General features: G+C 40.5%; 1 protein-coding gene across 13 annotated transcripts in view; it reads left to right on the top strand.

Annotated features, from left to right (window-relative positions):
• The window catches only part of fbrsl1 (fibrosin-like 1), a 346,529-nt gene that overhangs the window by 67,119 nt on the left and 256,004 nt on the right, over positions 1-23,406 (top strand). The gene's annotated exons all lie outside the window — the stretch shown is intronic.

The raw sequence follows: 23,406 nt of genomic DNA, 5'->3' as shown, positions 1-23,406 counted from the left end.
TTTCAAAGAAATGACTGTGATCCTCCTGACCCATCTGTGCTTATTAGATTGCTGTTTGACAGCTGCTTAACGACTGCAGGCGTTTGCAGCAGCATTTCATTAGGGCTTGACAGAAATAATGTCAAGTCAAGAACAAAGTCTGACGATTTCCAAATATGTAACCAAATGCATGTTGGGTGAGGTTTTTTTTAAAGGGGTTCTTCAGGTAATGTTCTTTAAATATGTTTTATGTATAACATGAGTTTGGAGTGTTTCCTGGTGAAAGTTTTTTTTTAATGCAGAGCATGATATTTTGTTTTGACAGTTTTATAGCACAAACAAGTAAGAAGAAAGGGAATGTCTCCCCATTCAATGAAATTTTGATTCTGAGTCAATGGATAGTTTTACAATATGTGACAGTGACCATAACTATAATAGTCCAGCAGTGACTTGTCTGAGGAATTCACTGCCTCCAGGACATCAGATAATCAGATGCAGCCATGGTGTTGTATAAAAAAAATAAAAGGTGGTCTGGCATTGAGCACACAAAATGACAAGAAAGCTCATTGTTGCAATTCATATTGCTTTTGAAACTTACTATCTTTGGCTGCAGCCGTTGGCTCTGGAGAGCTACCACTGCTGCAACTCTGAATAAAGTCTTGAACCACATGTCTGTGGTGAGGTTTGGGTGAGAAAGTATTTTTTTCTATGGTCAGGGATAAACCATTTTCAAACACATTGGAAAAGTCAGGATTATGTTGATGTTTTAAGACTAAAATTCTGAGAACCTGAAGAGAAAGTAAATGTTGATATTTTTGTAGAAATATTCACTTTTTTGGTACGTTTTTGTCACTTTCATGACACCCACATCAAATCAAAAGCGTGCAATATAAATTAGTAGTTAAAGGTGTCTTAAATTATGTGCAACATGTCAGAGTTGATCGCTGAACTAATAATCGTTATGTTGTATAAACCCTCCCCATTTTTTTTTTTTTTAGTTTCTGTAAGTGGTTTTGACAGTGAAACTAATGAGGTATGACTTTGGCCTCTCTGGCATGTTGCCTTAAGAAATGAATGCACAGTATGTTTTGATAAGATCTTACCTGGGTCAGTTTCTTATCGTCTCACTCTGTCAGATAATCATCAGATCTGCGTCCGTGCTACTGTGGAAAGTGAAGAGAGACTTTATGAGATACTGAGGATTTGAAGTAGGAGATTTGAAGGGAGGTTCAAGTATGTTTCTTTTCTCTGAGGAGAGACACTTAAGTCTTGGTGTTAGTGGCGGATTACAGGAATTATGGTTTACCAGTGCTGAGATAGTATTATCTTTCTAACTAAATACGTGCATTTTTCTTTCTGCTATCACAACAGCCTATGAGTTTAGATAAGCACAACAAACCGGGCTACTGGGAGAAATGGGTTTCTTGTTGTAACATATAAGGTTACAGAAAACCCAACACATACCCAAAAATAACTAGTATAATGTGCAAAGGGACTCGCTATGGGTTAGGGTCTGCACTCGGAGATGCTTTCCTTCATGAACGCTATATTTAACAGCAGCACTTTAAATTTTAAATGCTGGCCTTGATATCTCACATCAGGAAAGGCTCTCATCTCATTTAACAAAGAGGCACTGCCCTGGATATCATGTCCCTTTGAGTGAATAAGATATGATAGTACACTAGGTTGGTGAAAGTGAGACAAAATAGGAGAAGAGGATGCAGTCAGGACTCAAAAAGAGAGGCTTTGAGGTGAAGTCATGTAACAAGATAAAGGAATCGGTGACAATTTGATTAAATAAAATTGTATTTATTATGGTGTTTAGGTATTACTGGAGGACAGTGTTTCCTTTTGGATCTTTTCCATTTGTTTCCTTTAGGATCTTTTCCGTTCTCTGTTCCAGTATATAAATATTCATTAGCAATAGATTACAAGTTATTATTAAAGATTAAGATTAAATTCACTTTATCGATCCCTCAGTGGGGAAATTATCTTTTCACTCATACAAGTACATGCATATACAGTGATACACTTACGAATGTCTCTTCTTACGAAATTTTCTACTTACGAAATTTCTCAGCAGGAAAATGTTGCCTCTACGAAAGAAATTTTGACTTACGTAATGTAAAAACACAGTACCTTCTGATACTTGAATCTCCCACAGATTCCTGAACGCAACATCTCATAGCTGCTCTGCCATTGGCTATTACCTATTACGTATCTTCCTGGCATCCCGTTGGCTAAGAGGGACGCCACTCCACCACTGTGTTGGTTTCTTCCGGAACCAATTAATTTCGTCAGTAGAAGTACCACTGTATATATATGTGTTAGTCACAGCACAATGTTATATGCAGGCCCCTGAAACGGACACAACACACTAGGGGCCTGTAGGCATGCAATTAGTACAGCAGTACAGGGCAGGCAGAGTGACAGGTTGTGACTCCGGGGTGTGCCCCAAATGAGCAGCTTGTATGGGGGACGACTCCTTGCTCAATGACGCCTCGGCACTGGCTGGGAGGTAAGCTGACACCTCCCACTGTCAGCTCACACTCCGACGATGTCTGCTGGGAGCGGAAATCGAACTGCTGATGTCTGGGCGATGTCTGAAGACGTCTGCTCTACCACTGAGCCACTGCCGCCCCAGTTTAAATGCAAACTCTCAAAAGTAGCCCCTTAAATAAACTAATAGTCAATGAAATGTTATCGATCAGTTTTTATGGAAAAAAAATGACACATTGTGGCGACCCCTAATGGGACAAGTTGAAGGGTAAAGAAGTATTGCTAATTAATAAATTACCAGAAATTCATGTTGTCGGATGCATTCAGGTGCTGAACACCACTTTCCACATCTCAGCATTTCTGTTTAACAGAGCCAAAATTTTGCCACTGCTCAAAAGTGTTATTAAAAAAAGATAATCATTTGTTTGAAAATGTGGCTTCAGTGAAAATAAATTCAAATTTAGTGTGCATTTTGCTGTTATTTGTAGCCATGCCAGGTCTAACATGAATGTGGCCGTGCACTGGATATTATAAAGGGCAGTGCTTTCCAGAGGGTAGGTGTGAACAGTCACACACTTAGGCAACAGCCTCTATTCACAACAGGTGAGAAGAACCTCCTAGTCGTGTGCGAGGTCCAGATCTGACTCCAGTACAGTGTCAAGCTCTTGTTCTGTTTGTTAGGATGAACGCTGGGTGGTTTTTCCTGGAACTTTTTTCCCCCACAGTCCGAAGCCTATGGGTGATTTATTTTTATCGATTGTCTATGTGTGTATATCATTTTACACGTTTTGCCTTTAAGTTACATCAGGGATGATGCTTGCCTCTGTTCAGGGATTGCACTATGGCAATATTACAGAGCTAGAACTTTTAGTCCCTTGTATAGAGGTGGTTTTCTCTATCTGCACCTCCAAATAGCAGAAATAGCTAAAGCATGTGGGACGTGGGAGGGCAAGCAAAGTATTTCAGATATTTATGAACATCTCACCGTTACCTTAATATTTCATGGTTGAATTTTATACACATTTAATCTTGCAATAAAAATAAATCCCTATGAATGTTTAACTCCTGCACACCATGTATTGCACTATTCTTCCATGTAAGGTTAATCAACTACTCATTTGCTAATTGCTAATATTTTCTTCAGTATAACACTGTTCCTGGCAGTGCTTGTCAAGCATTGGGACATCCACTGTCATGTAATGCTTTTCATATGAATATTAATAACATTTCCTCAGCATTCCTTGTAACAAGAAAATCCGAGGTGTCAGATGTCTCCTCTTTCTGAGATGTGATGACATTTTCTATAAAGCTACGAAGCAACAGAGGCGGTATCTCTGGGAAACACAGGAGTGAATGAGTACTGCCTTCAGATATGGCGTCTCTCGTTCCCATTTTTCATCTCAAAGCATCATCAAATAAAAGATGAAATACACAGTATGAAGAGATAAGTATGTGTAATGCGTTTTGTCTGCTCAGATTTTTTAGCCTTGTTTGGAAATAATCCTTTCTAATTATTGTTTTATGTATCCATAACACTGACACCAGTGAGACATTGAAAACTGAAAACTGAAGCGTGGCTGAAACATCCTCATACCGGTTGTGGCTTTTCTGTCCTTTTTGCCTTCTTTGAAATGTTATAAAGAGTTGTTTTGGACCAGTCGGACCTGCTGCATTTTGCTTTTTTTATTTTTTGGAAGTTTGCTGCAAAGTCTTTTCATTGAAGTCATTTCCTCTGGTGGATTTAGCATCGTGTTGTCTCTACACTGTGGCTTCCAGCGTTATTGTCATCACATCCTTTCTTACTGAATCTCATCAAGCCACTTCAACGACACAAGAGCTCACAGCCTTGCTAAATGGAGTTTCAGGACGAATGGGATTCAGTGTCAACACCTCTATAGAATTTATTATTGCTAAGCTTTTAATCAAATTTAAGTTTTCAGCTTTTGCAGGTAAAAACATGTTATCAATGATCTGATTGGTAAGCACTTTTTCTTGACTTATGAAACAGTGTAATGAGAAATTATTTTCAATGAGCTAATAATGAATTTGTGGCCAAGAAAGTGATTGGATCAAACAAAGCCAGTGAAACGTCTGCACAGTCCAGTGTTGTTGATTTAGTTTATATTTTTTTCTTTTGGTTTCTGTTCCTCCAGTTTTGACAAATGAAGGGGAAGCATACATAACCTGTTGCTTTTACATTCATGACATCAAATTGTAGTGTTGGGCGGAGCCAAGTAACACAGAGGCAGTATCTGAATTATAATAGACAATAAAATTACTTTTCACCAGGGTTCAGATATGACAACACAAACAACAAAGTGCTAAATAATAAATCTGTCCTTATGGCTTTAACTGTACTTTCTTTAATGTATCAACTACAGGTCATAAATCATTCTTTTCTTAATCTGTGCCTGCTGGGAGAAATAGACAACAATCAGTCAGCAAGATTGGCTAAATCCATTCATGCAGCCCCAGTTTTAAAGCTGTAATCATGGCGAGATTAAACTATTATACTATTAAACATCTTTATTAGATATGTATTTGACACTTTTCAGTGGCAGATGGATCATTTATGCCTCACACCTTATTTTTTTACAAGCTACTTGCTTCAGAAACGGGAGGTCCTGATTCAAAGAAATTAAGTTTGGCAGCATCATAAAAGTTGAGTCAGACATTATGATCCAGGTCCTTCCACCAACATGAGGGGTGGGGGTGTGCTAAATCATTTCTTTTTAATTTTATAATTGAAATATAAAGTCGAGAGCCACAGCTTTAAACTTAATTCATTGTTATCATTGCTGCATATATTTTTTTCTTGATTAATGTTCTCTGACCTGTTTGGCTGAACCCAAAATGTTTTTGGGCTTCTACCAAAAGTGCTCAACGCCGGGGGCGACCCAGTCATCGACATCTCTCTTTCTTTCTCTTTCTCTCTCTTTCTCTTTCTCTCTCTCTTTCTCTCTCTTTCTCTCTTTCTCTCTCTCTCTCTCTCTCTCTCTCTCTATCTGTGTTTGTTCCTTTCTCCCAGCTGCTGACAGAAAGCCACAGGAAGCCGCTGTCAGCTGCCTTGGGAGCAGTGTGAGCGATTCAGGAAGTGACCATCAATCCCTCCTCATTTCCTCTACTCTGATCCCCGGCTGCCGGTTTTGGATTAAGCTCTTTCTGAGCTGCATGCCATCAATATGCAGTAATGATAGGAATTAGCAGTGAACCACTGGACACTGACATTAGGCAGATCAACAAGATGCTCCTCTATTTATTAGGACATGGCAAGCTGGTAGGGCATGAGATCTGCACCCTGCACAGATTAGGAGTAGATTTAATTAGCTATGACTGGACAAGAACGAGACGTCTTGAGTGAAATTTACTGAAAGAGAGTACATGAGGCATGACTTTGAGGTTTGAATGGTGGAGGAAAAGGAACAGTTTATGGTGGATTAAAAACTCCCAAGTGATCTGTAAAACACATTTTCCATGATCACCTCTTTGTCCTGTCTGTAACAAAGGCAGGAAACATCAGAAGATGTTTGCTGTTTTACAGCAGCTCAGAGTAAAACCTACAATCAAAAAGTTGCAGCTACAGCAGAGACTACAAATGAGTGTCAGCACAGATGCCAAAAACAATATTTTATCCCATAATTTTTTTTACGTTGTCTTTGTTCATTCAAACAATTTCTATACGCAGTGGATCAGATGCCCTAAAACAAGCAGTAATAATAACTCACTTAGTTTAAATTCCCTTGCCACTCAAAAGAGTGTTTTTCTTCTTGTTCCCACGGTTGAATGTTTGAGCTTTGTTTTGCAGAATGATCTGTGTGCTTCATGCATTTTTTGACAGCAGAAGGACGTTTTCCCATTAAAGCAGAAAGTTCCTCTGCAAGTGAAAATCTGTTTTTTAAGAGGGCAGAGTGGTTGATCATTGAGAACCACTCCTTTAATGATTTTTTTTGACTCTCAATATCATCAACACAGGGACCGACACCTGTGAAGAGGTGTAACTTTTGATGTCGCACGTTTGTTTTATCATAACTTAATTGAGATCTATTTTTATTCATCTGACAATATGTCCTGAAGTGATTTTGAGGCTTTAAATTTGTATTAATAGTTTCATTATGTCCACACTGGTGCAATAGACAGCTGTTAATACAACAACATTGTTTTCAGTCATGTTTCAGATGAGAAAAAGTGTAATACTACCTTATCTTTTAGCTCCTTTGTGGTCTCCACCAACTTGTCAACCCTTCAGTAAAGCTAAATTTTCTGCCAACAGCTAGCTGCTCACTGTTTGCATTTGCCTCTGGACAGGTAGAAAGTCACTGAATAAGACGGTAGGAACAAACCAGAAAGCAAAATTGTGGTTTATGACACTTGAGCCAAACACTTGAAAGTGGCTGTATTTCTTTGTTTGTAGTGGATTTGACAAGTCGGTACACATCGTCTTTCATCACTTTTATGAAAATACCAATTATGACTCAGCAGTTGGATGCTTGATGCTTCTGTCGGTTGAAGGTTAAGTAAAATAAAACAGTGTGAGAATAGTGAGACAGAAATAATGAAAATACCAGATTAACCTCTCTGTTCAGACACGATTAATGTGCTTATGCCATTTAGCCTTTTTAGCTGAAGTTCAGAGTCAATTATGAAAAGTGCTTCTGAATAAAGAGAAATTTCTGCTCAGTTACAATCACGCCAACCATCGTTCAGCAGTGTTGACCCTCCACTGACCTAAAGCTGTAGCAGTGTCAAGCAAAACACAACACAACCGCTGTGAACATATTCACTGGTATTTTTTTATGTAGTTTGCCTGAGAATTTCAGTGGGAGGGAGAAGCAGATGCCCTCCAGGCAAGCAGTGGAGATGCTTGAATGTTAAAGTGCAAGAACTGACAAGATCGGGTCATAACTAGTTAGTTTTAAACCTTGCAAAGTTATTTCTTGTGTGTAAATTTTTGTACATTTTTCCATTAACATCTTGTTTTGCTTCTTGATTTGCTCCATCTGTATTACCAAGAACTTGACCTTCTAGAGGTGGCTTTGACAGCTGAAGTTTATTACTCCAGTTTGCTTTTGTCTGTTGTCTTTACTATCTCCTGCAGTATCTTCTCAGACTTGAAAGTTACTGTCTAGCAGGCATGAAACAACTACCTGTCCCTCCTGTGATAAATATTGCAGCCTTTTGCCAGTCAAGGGCAAAAATTGTCAGGATATTGCTCTGCTTTTAGCACCAGAAGGACTTCCACTTCCCGGCTTTTTGAGCCAGGCGGTGCAAGACACAAGAGACAAGAGTGCAATTGCCGGAGTGGAATGTGCTGTGTGCCAATTAATGGCGGCTCTTTTGAAAGCAGAGTATTGTAAGGGTGGGGATGGCTTTCGTCTGGTATTGTTGCCCTCTGATTGAGGCCTTCTTGAGAATGGGGCAGAGCTTCCAACAGCTGAGGCTCCCCATCGCACTGAGAATACCAAGAGCTCCAGGCACTGGAGGAGACTTACTCAATAGTGCTACTCTTAAAAAATACTGCTGGCACATACTGCAGTTTCCGCTTCTTCATTTAGACTTTTTATTAAAATTTGACGGGGTATTATTAAGTTCAGATGTTTCAATTCAAATCTTTTGACATGCCTTTATGTGTGATTTAAGTGGGAGTATTGTTTAAACCTGTTTTGTCAGTTCGCTCTCCTGCTCAACACATGCAGTATCTTGGTTTGCAATAAAGCAGAGCTGCTCATTCCTTTGGTACTCTTTGTTTATAGAGAAAGCAGGTCAGTTTTCAGTGCCCTTCATTAAAGCCTTATGTCTCACATCAAAATGTTTGGGGGTTCTCTATGAATTTGCTAGCTGCAGCATGAATGGAAAGATGCATAGTCTGTACATTAACCCTTAGTGCACTATGAACGCACCCCCGTGTTCAGATCATTTGATGTTTTTAATCCATTTGTAACAAATAAAGTTTGTCACGTGGATTGCTGTGTGAATGACAGTATAGATGTGTAACTGTCATCTGGTTTTTATTTGGGGCAGTTTGACTGCGGAAAACTGGAGATAGGATTGTTTACATTTGATTTAAGCCACACGGTTTAAATGGGTTCTTTTATTGGTATAATCAAATGGCATAAGTGACACAAAATGTATATAGTTATGTTAGAAGTTGAATTTGACTGTGTCAATTTTGCCATATATGTCAATATAGTAAGTTAGAGTGAAATAATAACTATCTCTTCATATAGCTGAAGTTTAGTGAAGATCATTTTAATCCATTCCAAAACCCTATGAATTATAAACAAAAACATAATTTTTATCAATCAATAGACATGCATTCTCTGCCTGTGCATAAATAATTACATGGAAGTTACTTAAAATATGAAAAGAGACACAAACGTCACAAGCACAGGCACGCTAAGTCTTTACTTCACAAGTAAAGACTTAGTAAAGACTTAATTTCCTTGGTCCTTCTGAGGACTTGCCTCATTCACCAACTAGCAGTGGTGTTCCGCAGCACAACTCTTATCTTGAATTTTGCTTGTATGTCAACCAGAAATATGGACAGCGCTACGGCTCATATCTCAAACAGCTCATATCTTGAGGTACTACTGTATACAGACACACAAACTCGCCTACTCACTTGTTTCCTGTGACATCTCAGGAATGACTGATCACTTGATAATTCAATGAAAGATCAAATGTACAGTATGTCCAACAGACAATCATGTCTCCCGGCCCCTTGTTCCACTGGTCAGTAAGTTATGATAAGTATGCTGCTGTGTATCAACAGAACTTAATGTAAAATTGCTCATTTTTCAAGGCAAGGGACATACAATAGTATGAAAAAGTTTGGGCACCCCTGATAATTTTTGAGATTTTCCTTTATAAATTGCTGGTTGTTTGGATCAACAATCTCAGTTGAATATATCCTATAGCAGACAGAGTAATATTTGAGAAGTGAAATGAAGTTTATAAGATTTACAGAAAGTGCGCAATAATTATTTTAACAAAAGTAGGCAGGTGCATACATTTGGGCATCCTTGTTGTTTTAGTAATTTAAATACCTTTTAGCACTAATTATTGGAAGACATTTGTTTAGTAAACTCTTTGACCCTTGACCTACATACTGTACAAAGGTTACGCCAATCACGAGAAAGGGTATTTACGGTGGCCGATTGTAAGTTGTAATTGTAAGTCCTCTTTGCATTTTCTATGGAGAGTTGCAGCAGGGGAGCCTCAAGATTGTTCAACATCATGGTTTAGGGGAAGGATGGAAAAACCTATCTCAGAGATTTCAGCTGTAAGGAACATAGTGAGAAAATGGAAGAACACAGGCACTTGCTATTTAAGGCTTTGAGTGGTAAGCCAAGGAAAATGTCAGACAAGCGGAGGCAACTGATAGTGGGCCAGTTTCACAAAGTCAGGGTTAACATACCCAGGGGCGGCGTTGGCTCAGTGGTAGAGCGCGCGGTATAGCGGGTTGCCCAATGTTCAGAGACGCGGTTCAATTCCCGCTGCTGCCCCCCCCCCAAAAAACACCCGGAGGTGATCTGACAGTGAGAGGTGTCAGCTCACCTCCAGAACACTGCCGAGGCGCCCTTGAGCAAGGCGCCGCCCCCCTTACAGGTTGCTCATTTGGGGCGCACCACAAAGGAGCTGCCCGCCACTGTACCTCTTCTGCATGCGTACAGGCCCCTTGTGTGTGTTTGTTTGTTCCTGTACACACTAACATATGCATTTGATTTGATTGGACTAACTAGAGTGTGCTCTTAATTTCCCTTCGGGGATTCCTAAAGGCAAAAATAACCGACCAAAATCCAGACCCTCATTGGGAGCTATAGAAAGCATTTAGAGGCTGTTATTTCTGCAAAAACAGGCTCTACTAAATGCCAATGTATTTTTTGTGTTGGGGTGCCCAAATTTATGCACCTGCCTACTTTTGTTTAAATAATTATTCCACACTTTTTGTAAATTCTATAAACTTCATTTCACTTCTGAAACACCACTGTGTTCATCTCCTATATGCTATATTTATTTAAATTGTTGATCCAAACCACCAGTGATTTATAAAGGAAAATCTGGAAAATTATCAGGGGTACCCAAACTTTTTCATACCACTGTAGCATTACTTTCCATTGTAGCGCCAGGCCTCGTTGGAAACCAAACACTGCTTTTAACGAATGCGGCTGCTGAGAGCATTGAGGATTAAGGTTTGCATGTTTTCAGCATGTGGGAATAAAGGAAAGAGGAATGTATGAACCCCACCACTACCTCCAGGCTGCTGCAGCCTTTCATTATGCATCTTGCTGAGGGAAAGGGGAATTGAGAAGTCTGTTCAGGAAATTCAGCCGACAGAAGGCAGACTACATGTCAAGTGAGCCACAGCTGCTTTGTGGGCAGTTGGTCTGTTCTTCATGGCTTTTTGAATCATTTGCCTTCCAACCTTCTATCTATGATTTCAGAGCAGAGCTGCATTAACAAATAAATTGCAACTGGCAAAAAAAATAAACGTTGTAAGATCAGAGCTGATTCCTCTGTTACACTTTATAGTATACTTTTTCTTGGACCTGAAGAACGACAAGGAAGCTGGCATTATCAAGTAATTCAGTTTGGATAACATGCCCTCTAGTATTAGTTATTGGAGAAGAAACATTACATTTTGTGCCATGAATTACATAAGTAAATCATTACTACCATCATATCTACCTATTCTAAGTGAAGCTGCAAACAAGAATACGGTAGCCTCGCTTAGCATAGAGACTCGAGACAGAGAGCATTGGTTCCCTTATCCCATATATCTACTCCTTAATGTTGACGTACATTTTTGATTTCCTTAATTTCCTTCCTTTTTTAAATATAATTGTCTTCATTATTAGCCTCATTATTATTTATTATGTTTCTTTCAACGCCTCCAGCAGACAAGTGTTGAGAATTAGCATGTGTGCTAAAACAATACATCTAATTGGTCTAATATAATTGTGATGTCCTTGTCAAAATCTAATCTCTGCCTAAGTGTAAAGAAGATATAAGAATTTAATTAGTAGGACACAGTCTGTGTCCTATACTACTTAAATTCTTATATTGGACAAAGCCAGGGAAGCTGTTTCCTGCGTGTTCCTGTCTTAGCTTCTTGCTAAGCTAACCTCCTCCTGGCCCCAGCTGTGACTGTGATGAAATCAAAATTATTATTGGATATAATAACTGTCTGTTTGGTCAGCGAGACGAAATGATTTTGATCCAACAGGAACATCTTTTATTTTTGATATCAATTAGGTTTATCAACCTTCATATGGACATCAGAGATGTACTACGTTATTACTCTAAGAAGACGGTGTGTAATTTTTGAAGCTATTTCTGTTATTCAGAAGCTGCTCCATAATGGCATCTCTGAGGCCATGCAGCCGAGATCAGTAACAAGGCTAATCTGGAGATGCCATTTGCTCAATTTCCCTCAATCTGTCTGTTTACTGACAGTTCCTCTATATTAAAAGCATCAATTAATCACATTAAGCCACTGTGTTTTTTGCCAAGATAGGGAGCTGCTGTGCCAGGTCTGTGCCGACAATTAAATTATATTAAAGCCAAAATACCATGCTTTTAAAGACGTGTCTCGTGATCCCAGCTACATCAACGCAGTACTGATTGGAGCGCACTCAGAAAAGCTGCTGCGGGCTTTGCTGATTCTTTTTGTTGTCATTAAAAGGAGCATTATTGCCTTGCTGCAAGAAGATTTTCATTTCTCTTTTTCTTTTATGGATTAAAGTGCTTGTGGCCTATTTCTGACTAATGTACTCTGGGGTACTGGAGGCCCTTTGTGTTTCCTGTAGACAATCATTTTAGTTACACAGCTTTTTGCTCTGATTATGCTGCCTCCACTCTGTCTGTATGATCTGCTGTCATGGCAATCCACTCTACTTGATATCAACACAAAGAAAAAGATCCTCAATGCACCTCGACCTGGAAAGAGAAAACTTTAGGGTTCGTACACTCTGCCAAGCATTTCACACCCTGCCATTGTCTGAACCTGTCATTTAACACATTTGCTCCACTTGCCCTATTATGTGCCTGATGTAAACTGCCATCTGTGAGCTGTCAACTGTTGAAACATGCAAGAGGCTGGCTGACGGAGAAGATGAGAATCCTACACATACTGCAGTATTAGACGCACAGCTGGAAGCTTGCAAACCTTTCATTTGTAGTGCTGCAGTGGGAGCATGAACAACAGTGTAATCTCCTTGACTTCAGTGATGTAATCAGCTGTAAAAACTGATGATAGTCCACTTTGAATGAGTAGACAGCAGCAGTGTTGCAATGCAGCTCATCGACATGATGATGCTGTTAAGCTCGCTTTCATCACTGGGCATCGTGTTCTTCATTTGTTGTCAATGTGAAGGAAAATGTAGTCATGTTCCATAGCCACATGAGGCCACTTAGGCTCAGATAGATGGTTATATCTGGATTTGTATAGGTCTTGTGTTAAGTTGAACTTTATTGATCTCTGCTCTGCCATCGTGTAATGTATTCAGTCTTCCAATAGTGTGCTGTATATTTGATTATAGGCTTCACTTAATATATTTTCACCATTTCCTTTTTTATTTTTAGTATTCAGACAAATCTGTACCATTATCACACAGGATCATTGTACTTCGATGTCACAACATGGAGGTGTACCTTCCTAGTACTGACCCTCAGCTGTCAGCATGCTGTTAGGAGCAGCTCTAGCTGGCTTCAGGTCAGTGTTTAGGCTACCTGTGATTGTCTGTTTAAGGGCCCACTGAGCTGTGTGAACAAACAGGCCAGTCTCCGTTTAATAAGGGATGAACTGCAGTCTGCAGGTCTATTACTGAGCTCATTAACCTGCCAGCTGCCACCAGCGTGTGCATGCAAACACACAAACACATGTACACACTTAGTTGCACATAAACTGTAACAGGAACTGGAAATCATCAGAACAATCATCAAACTGGAAAATGTGATCCAGCGTTAAGGCTGCCAGGTATGAAATATTTGTTTGACACATGCTGCCTCCAGTCTGTCATGATGTAGCTGTTTGAATTAGCTGATTTTTTTTTCACTTCACATCAGTACAGAGGAGTGTTTATGTAAAACATCAGGCATTCATCAGTGCACCTGATGAATGTGCACTGATGAAGGTGCAGGGTGTTAAATTTGCACATACTCCAAGTTTGACTGTTGTGAAAATACATGGATAATATGGAAATTTTCATTTCAGCTCAGGCTATTTCTTCATGGAGTGCAAGGAACATTTTCTTCCAGGGCACACTTCAGCGCCTGAAATGTATTTGTGTGGCGCTAAACTCAATGAGCTAATGGACTTGTGAACCGACACTAAACCAAACCTGTCATTTGAATAAACTCTTCCTGCTACCAGGCAGCAGAGTGTATCTGGTCCTCTTAGCAACTCCTTACTGCTGCCGTAATAATTCGCATCCTTAGTATGCAAAGTTGGTGGTATTAAAAAAAATTACCACTAATGATAAAAAAGTAACAAAAATAATACTACAGCACTACATCTGTGACTTCATCCAGCACATTTGCGCATTACAGAAGCACCCTGCAGCAGAGTAGTAGTGTATGATCACCCAGCTTTCCTTCCATTAGGGTTCCAAGACAGTTGCATGCACGAGCCAGGAAGGTCCCAGCAGAGATAAGTACTACTTACCGTATTCAGCTTCGTTTGAACTCGGTAATTATATTCAACTGGAGACGTTTCTCCTCACTCACCCACAGACTTCCTCTCTCCTAGTTTCTCCATGGCTAGTTTAAGCGCTGGTGTTGAGCTTTAACAAGGCTGCTTTTGTCCCAGATAAACCTCCCAGGCAGCACTCATCAGCACAGTGTAAGATCCCTGCCTGCCAGAGCACAGTATGCTGCCCCGAGGGCATCTTATCACTCCGCTAGCAATCACAAATACCCACTGAGATATATAGGCTTCTCATTCCTCTTTGTGGGGTGCCCTTCATTTGAGAATGACAGACTCCATCTCTGCAAACACCTCTGACTGACAGCTTGGCAGATAGACAAACATGAAAATACAGAGAGAAAGGGAGAGTTATTGACAGATGACTGCAGCCCACACACAGAAGTGTTGGGCTCTCTCTACGCATGCACTGACTGACAGGCTGGCAATGATGCAGCTAGAAAGTTGACACAATTTGTGCATGTTGGAGGTATGCTCATGTGTGTATGCATGGCATCATTCCATCACAGCGCTATATAACCACAACGTGTCACACAAACATTTTATACTGTAGTTTTAGTGATCCAGAATCATCCCAGGCTGACGTTAATATTACCATGTGACTGCAAGAAGACCAATCCAGTCCTGTCTATATCAAAGGTCATCCTGTGTACACACTCATGACCAATCTACCAAGGAAGACATCACCATCTGTCTCATTCGATAGTCAACACTAACACAAAGTTGTCATCATTAAATTGCATACACTTCCTCTGTACTGTATGATGAATGTTTAGTATTTAGTACTTCTATTATGTTGTCAATGCTTCAGGCAGATTAGATAAGCCATTTGTCTCCATATTGTAATGTCACCATTTCAAAACAGTAGCATACCAGCAGACACACATTAACACACTGCATATGGCGCCAATGCAAACATTTCATGAAGGAGCTGGGGTTGAGTTGACCTTTCACCTTTGCCGTCATGTCGCCATCGATTCTCTTCTTAGATCCGACCTCATTTGGTGTAGAACAGTGTGTGCCTGCTCCCTCAGCTCTACTTCAGTAGAATAAAGACAAATAAAAATTTTTTTTAATGTAATACTAGCGGGAACCTGTGGAAATTCCACGATAAAAAAATATCAGATTTCATACCAAACATATGTAAACAAATGAATTGGTATTATAAACCAAGCGCACCCAACATAGTCAAAAAACCAAAGTGGTGACATAACGACTTTGTGTTTGCAAATCATGGATTGCGTTGGGCGGGCATTACGAAGTAGTAGATAAATGTTAGCAGGCTAACTGGAGAAAGAAAGCTAACTAATCGTGAGATTGGGAAAGGAGGTAACATTCAAGGAAAAGGCACCTGTCGAAAGAGCAAGTGGAAAAGGCATTTTAAAGAAGTGATAGTTCTGTTAGCTGACTACATGAACAGAACTGTAGTTACTCAAAGAGCATTTTTGTCCGATGCCCAAGGAGCATTTTGGATACTACATCGATTGTCCCATTCCAAATGGAAGCCATTGCTGGACAGACTGTTTGTGCTAACCAGCTAGTTTCACTCAGAAATCGTTGCTGTTTTCTGTGTCGTTCCTGCTTTTTGGACTTTCCGCTCAAAAACATGAAAAATTGTTAGAACAGTTATGACACTCTAAAATTATTTTCACTGGGAAGTCCATGTATAGTTAGTGATGGACAAATGAAGCCCCATGAAGCATTGAAGCTTTTCATCCCAATCGGTTCACTGCAGTTCGAAGCTTCATAAGTTTTCTATTGCTCTAGAACGACATCTACTGGATGCTAAAATATTACTTGGCATGAGTTTGAAGTGTGGCATTTTGCAGAAAGCATGTAAATAAAAATGTCAGCAAAATAAGGACGTATGCAAAACATGTATATTTTAGTGATGGCAGCACACACTGTGTGTGTGTGTGTGTGTGTGTGTGTGTGTGTGTGTGTGTGTGTGTGTGTGTGTGTGTGTGTGTGTGTGTGTGTGTGTGTGTGTGTGTGTGTGTGTGTGTGTGTGTGTGTGTGTGTGTGTGTGTGAAATAAAAAATCTTAATTCCCGTAAGGAAATTATTTTCAACTCAAAATGCTTGTACACATTTTTAAAAACAACATTTTTGTCCACTGTATAAACTTTATGACTCATAAGCAAAGAAACAGACGAACAAATATCCAACTGTCAAGCACATTTATCAATGCGTCTTTGACGTGGAGCTGTTATGTCAGAAAATAGCCGATTTTGACTCTGTCCATTCTGTGTGTTCAGATGATGTAGACACGAGTCACACACACTAACCTCACAGTGGTTTTTTGTCGCAGGAAGACGTCCCCCGGATAGAAAACTTTCTGGTAACAGTGTCCTCACGGCAATGCGTTTTCAAAAAAACCTCACTTTGGCCAGCGTTTTCGTCCTGGATATCTGCGTTATTGTGTGGACGAAAGGCGGAACAGCAACAAAGAGCCTCACTGCCGAATGCCTTACACTATTTTGGTCACGTGATTCCTTCTGACAGATGCGCCGTGATTAGTTAGGCGCAGTGATTGGTTGGACACCTGATTGACAGGTGGTGGGTGGAGTTAAAACGTCACGCCATGAGGTTTTCAGGTGAGCTTGTTCAAATATGTAGGTGGGGAGATTTTATAAAACCGACCTGAAAAGCCCAAAGGAATCATTATTCAACTAAAATCAGGAATTGGACATAAAGATGTTTGCAGCACTTTGTCATGGCAAATGTGTCTTTGACCTTTTATAAGACACCATTTCTCTTACAACTGCGGTAAATCTTGTGCACAAACAACTGGATTTCATGTTTGTTCATGGTGTTTTTTTCTCAGTCCAACACAAGGTAGTCATGCCGCTTAAAGTTAGGGTTAACAAGGCTCAGTGAGTCTTCGGTGATTCAGTCTTTCCACACATTGACACTTGGAATAAATGATAAAAAGCTATTGTATGTATTACCTTGCTCAGAAAAAGAAGGTAACATTTAAAGGGAAGTGAGTCTGAGGGGTAAGGGAAACTTTCCTTAAAGGACAGACAGTGATCTGCAGTGTTTTCACTTGAGATAAATGTCACAGGAATGTCAACTGCTTAAGATTCTTAAAAAAGGAGAGGAAGGTTAAGTTGTTTTTGTTTTTTGGGGTTGGTTGGCAAGAGGCAATAAAACATCTGGGTAAATGTGATTATTAGAAAGTTTTTTTTAAAACCATGAAAATCCTATATTGAGGTGGTAATTTGAGGTGTATAATATCAACAGGATTTAGTTGTGGTGACAAGGGAGTAAGAAGGCACGGTGGCGCAGTGGATAACGCTGCCGCCTCACAACATGGGGGACCCGGATTCGAGTCCCGCTCTGTGCAGAGTTCGCTTGCTCACCCTGTGTCTGCATGGGTTCTCTCCGGGTTCTCCGGCTTCCTCCCACCTCCAAAAGCATGCGCTCCAGGTTGATTGGCCGTTCCAAATTGCCCGTAGGAATGAGTGTGTGTGTGCATGGTTGTATGTCTTTGTGTGTGGCTCTGCGGTGCACTGGCGTCGTGCCCAGAGTGTCCCCCGCCTCACGCCCTATGCCACCGGGATAGGCTCCAGCTCCCCGTGACCCGCTGCGGCGGATATAGCGGTGGTAATCTGAAGATTACTGACTGACAAGGGAGTATGTGTTCTTTCTGTTAGGTTTTTGGAAGGTCAGCCTTTTTCACACTTTTAGTCAACTTTCAGATCAATATTACATTATTATTTTGTTTCTGAATTTTATTTTATTTAACTGTATTCTTATTGCATTTTTGAGAAATGCACCTGTCTTAATTGGTTTGCTGATGTGCTTGGCCTTTTTTCTTTTGAATTTCATTTATAAAGTACATTTAACCAATAAAAATGTGGATTTCAAATCTTCTCTTCTTGGTGAATTCTATTGATTAGTCATGCACTACAATTTTGTAATGTCCTACATTATTTTTTTTAATCGCCTGACAGCACTAATATATATATATATGTGTGTGTGTGTGTTTATGTAGAATGTTTATATCAAGATATGAACATTCGTAGATACCATCATGCACCACCGTATCTGCAAATTTTTGTAAGTCGAATGTTCTTATCTATCTATATACTGTATATACCCAATCTCAGATTGTGGGGGGGGGGGTGAAATCCCCTCGCTGACCTGGCGTCCTGGCTCCCCCTTGATGGAGCATTGTTGTACTGTAGTATTTCATCGATCTCTAGTTGTGATGGCAAGTTTTCGGTTATGGATGTTGGAACACTGGGCTAACAGCTGTTTCTTTGTTAGCCTTGATTGTGGGTTTTGAAGCATCCATTGGTCCCACATCCACCCCATATATCCCCTCTGGGATTACTTATACAGTAGCATTCAAACCACTCCATATTCTCCGTCCTTGTCCATGTGTGTCTTGTTCCAGAAACCCATTTCTCATCAGATTGCCCTGGTTCCCTAGCAACGGACACGGACCTTGTTGGCCCGGGCAACGTCCGAGCCAGTATGACTCTGTCATTATTGTGTTCGATCATAACTGAGTGTAGCAGTTAGGAGTGTAGCAGTTAGGAGTGTAGCAGTTAGGAGTGTAGCGGTTAGGAGTGTAGAAGCTTAGGAGTGTAGAAGCTTAGGAGTGTAGAAGCTTAGGAGTGTAGCAGTTAGGAGTGTAGCAGTTAGGAGTGTAGCATTACGGTTCTGCCTAAGGACCCTCACTGGATAGTGTTTGCCATGACAGGGTTCGAAACCACACCCTCCTGTATTCCAGACCATGCCATCCTGCATTCGAAAACACGCCCCCTCCTGCATTTGAGTAAATTGACTGGATTGTGTTTGTCCTGACTGGGATTGGAAACCACGACCTCCAGCAGTCAAGTCAGTTGACTTTACCACTGTACTACACGCACGCATGCACAGAGGGAGCAACCAATCCTTAAAAAACATGGTGCAGGCTTTCAAAGCATCTTAGGAGAGTGAGTTTTTGCTTTCAGCCACTCATTCGTTTAAAAGGGGCCAAATGTCAACTGCACAAAGACACTGACATTTGTACTAATCACTCAATTGTTTAAATTTGGAAAGGCTTGTTAAGTGTCACAGTGACTCGTGGTTGGCAGACACTGTGCCTTATTGGTAGACCTAGAGCAAAGAGAAGGTATGTTTTTTTGTATAAATGCACTGACACATGTTGCTTACTTTTGCAACTTTTTCTTTTTCACCAACGTCTGCTTGATGTTTTTTGTTTGTTTTTTGTTTGTAGTTGGTTTGTTGGAGGGTACTGAAGGATTTTTCACACAATGTGGGATAGGAATGGGTTTGGGAAGAATGACAGAAAAAAAACAGATTCAGACATTTTTCTAACCGTACCTAATAGGAGAGTTTAATTTCACTGTTTGCTTGTTTTGTTATTTACACAACACATTTTAACTAAATTTTGTGGAGGGCTTCAGCATAAGAGAGCTGTTGGGTCTTGATGGGGATATGCATTCTCTTGAGCCACTTTTTGGTCATATTATAAGGCGACTGCTCAGGTTATGCTCATGCATGTACCGGAAAATTATTACTTCTTCTTCTTCTTCTTCTTTTCCTTTCGGCTTTTCCCTTCAGGGGTCGCCACAGCGAATCAATTTCCTCCATCTAGCCCTGTCCTTTGAATCCTCTTCACTCACACCAACTATCTTCATGTCTTCCCTCATTACATCCATAAACCTCCTCTTTGGTCTTCCTCTAGGTCTCCTGCCTGGCGGTTCAAAACTCAGCATCCTTCTACCAATATATTCACTATCTCTCCTCTGGACATGTCCAAACCATCTCAGTCTGGCCTCTCTTACTTTATCTCCAAAACCTCTAACATGTGCTGTCCCTCTGATGGACTCATTCCTGATCCTATCCTTCCTGGTCACTCCCAGAGAGAACCTCAGCATCTTCTTCTCTGCTACCTCCAGCTCTTTCTCCTGTCTTTTCTTCAGTGACACTGTCTCTAGACCAAACAACATCGCTGGTCTCACCACAGTTTTGTACACCTTTCCTTTCATTTTAGCTGATACTCTTCTATCACACATCACACCTGACACTTTCCTCCACCCGTACCATCCTGCCTGTACACGCTTCTTCACCTCTTTTCCACACTCTCCATTGCTCTGGACTGTTGACCCTAAGTACTTAAAATCCTCCACCTTCTTGATCTCTTCTCCCTGTAGCCTCACTCTTCCACTTGGGTCCCTCTCATTCACACACATGTACTCTGTCTTACTGCGGCTAACCTTCATTCCTCTCCTTTCCAGGACAAACCTCCACCTCTCTAGCTTCTCCTCCACCTGTTCCCTGCTCTCACCGCAGATCACAATGTCATCTGCAAACATCATAGTCCATGGTGATTCCTGTCTAACCTCGTCTGTCAGCCTGTCCATCACCATAGCGAACAAGAAGGGGCTCAGAGCTGATCCCTGATGTAGTCCCACCTCCACCTTGAACTCCTCTGTCACACCTACAGCACACCTCACCACTGTCTTACAGTCCTCATACATGTCCTGCACTGCTCTAACATACTTCTCTGCCACTCCAGACTTCCCCATACAATACCAGGAAAATTATTACTTAACTGTTGTATTAGATGTGCTTTCCTAAAGGTAAAAAATGGACAAAGTTTAACGATCTAACTTTATTTTTTTCCTTTTTTTTCAGATTATTTAATATTTGTCCAAAACAAAAGACAAGAGTTTCCATCAAATGTTATATTTGGAAAGAGTGGTTGGCTGTACTAGAACTATTCATTTCCACAGTGACATCTGATCATTTGAAATTATTGTTGAAATAATCCTGGAAAGGAGTTATGTTTTTTATTTATAATTGTTGATGCTTTTATGTCACTGGGCTTAAGTACTTATTGTTTTCCTGAAAATATTCAGGTTGTTCAGTTTCACTTGAAGGGTTTGTGAAAAAATGAAAAAAAAAAAAAAAGTTGATTTTGTTACTCCTGAAACGGATCTTGGAGCTGTCAGGCTATTTCTGACAAAATATGTATGGAAATATTTAGTATGTATCTGACGGAGGTACTACATGGTTTATTTAGAAAAATGTTAGAAAGATGTTTGAGAAAAAGGGAAGCGAGTTTTTCATCAGGACTCAGCTTCAGAATGACTCAGTACAGTGTTTGGAATTTTAATTTTTTGCAACCTGTAAGCGTTGTCTTCACCATTTCAGGACAGCTCAGGCAGAAGATCACTCATTTTCAATCCCAGTACTCGGACTCCCCCCAAAAAACAATGGTTTGCAAATGGAACAGCTACATGTGGAAAAAGAACTTCTCTAGCTTTGGAATGTCTACTGGTGCATAAGATCTCTGACTTAATCTAGATCTGACTGTGGAGTATTAATTTGTGGACTGAATCTCTGGCATCTGGTCTTCCAGGGTTCAACTATACCCATATTTATGATACATGCTGCAGACCGCTCAGAACGAACAACTTCTTTAGCTGTCAGAGGGACTCTGGGGATGGAAGGTAGAGTTACATCACTTCGGCAGAATGTAATAGGGGTAAAATGAGGTGCTACTTGTCTGAAAAATGGGGGCAGGATTGGCAGCACCAATTTTACGTGGCAGTTTGAATTTTATGTCACCGGACTTGAGGGGAATAGACCTCTTAAAAGTCTATACTCTGATGTCATTAGGCAGATTGAGGGAGGCTTTGAGGGACTGAATAGATAAGAGTGAGAGCACTTCCCCCAAAGTGTCAATGAAGATATATGATTCACTTCATTTCATGCTTTGGAAATCTTAAGGATGTGATATTTCTTTTTATGAAAGCTATAAAAAGTTGTGTTATGCAAAGAGCAAAATCTGTGTCAGCCAAGTATGGGGCTTGTGTTGACAGGCCCAGAAACAATGGAGCTGCCAGCTTACCCTGTGAAAATATAAACAGTTACATGGAGCAACACAACACACTGATCCACTCTGTGCACAGTGCCCTGTGGAAAGACTGAAGCAAGACCTGGCAGAACAAGAGCTTTGCCGGCTAGGAACACATTTTCCTCCATACATAGCGACAGCGCGGGCAGTGTTTTCATGCCAGCATCAAAATCCTGGCAGACGGTGTTAATGCAGGGAACCAGATACATGTCACCAGATACATGTCACTCCCCCAAGGTGAAAAACATTTTTTTGAGGGGGATATCTCACATAGAATCTGCCGAATTGGGCCGGATCATAGAGCACATTTAGTGGCAAATGCATGATGAGTTTAGGAGGATCTTGTGAAACCCCATGTATTTGATCTTGGCTTTTCAGTAACAATTATTAAACCATATTCTGCCTTTATGATATGGTACGGTTTTTACTGTGAACGCATTGTTTGCCTCCCTTTTGCACCTGAGCTGAGGTTCCTGGCACTGTGCAAACTCCATTCTCTTCTCCCTACTTTCGCCACATTCAGTGCCATCCAAAGTAAATTAATTTGTTTTAGCTAATTGACTCACAGCATCGCACCCTCAGCTCGGAGTTGGGAGACAGAGTCAGCTGTCAATTCCTGATTACAGAATGCTGTTGTTGGAGAGAGGAGCCCATTGTATGGTGACAGCTGGCTGGAGGCAGCAGGGGGAATAGATTTGTCACTGTGCCTGGTTTGCCTGTGATCTGACATTGCCACATGCACCCCACCTTTGGCTGGGTTGACTCTAGTGCACCTTCACTCTGTCCTTGTTTCTCTTCCCCTTTTCCTTATTGCTCTTCCATCTTTGAGCTCCACAGTACTTTTGAAGGACTTTAGGAGTTGATCATGATCACTACTGTCATTATAATAGCTGAAGTGTGATTCAAACATAATTCTGTTTCACTAATCAACTAACAATAGCTAGCCAGTCATTGACATTCGGTGAAATCACACAGATGTTTGGCTATAAAGTTATAGAGGTCATTTGGCTAAAAATAAATTATGTTAACTAACATGAGCATGAATCCGCTTACGATACACATAGCAGGGGAAGAGCAGCATAAATCTATGAGTTTAAGAATTTACTAAACAGAGATAGGGCTTCCCCCTTTTTAGGCCAACTGACAAGAATTCTTTGGTTATTTCCATTTAAAACAGCTAAATCAAAGTGATAACAAGAAGATGACTCCATTAACTTAATTTATTGCACACTACAGTGCACCATTTGTGGTTAATGCGTTCCAGGAACAACACGCGGTTGAGGAATCCGCGATCGAGATTGTGATCTATTTATCTTATTATTTACGGTAATTTAAACGTTTATGAA

Source organism: Antennarius striatus, chromosome 3 (assembly GCF_040054535.1).
Source record: "Antennarius striatus isolate MH-2024 chromosome 3, ASM4005453v1, whole genome shotgun sequence".
NCBI lineage: Eukaryota > Metazoa > Chordata > Actinopteri > Lophiiformes > Antennariidae > Antennarius > Antennarius striatus.
Note: the sequence above shows the minus strand (reverse complement) of the source record. Positions and strands in the feature narration are given on the sequence as shown.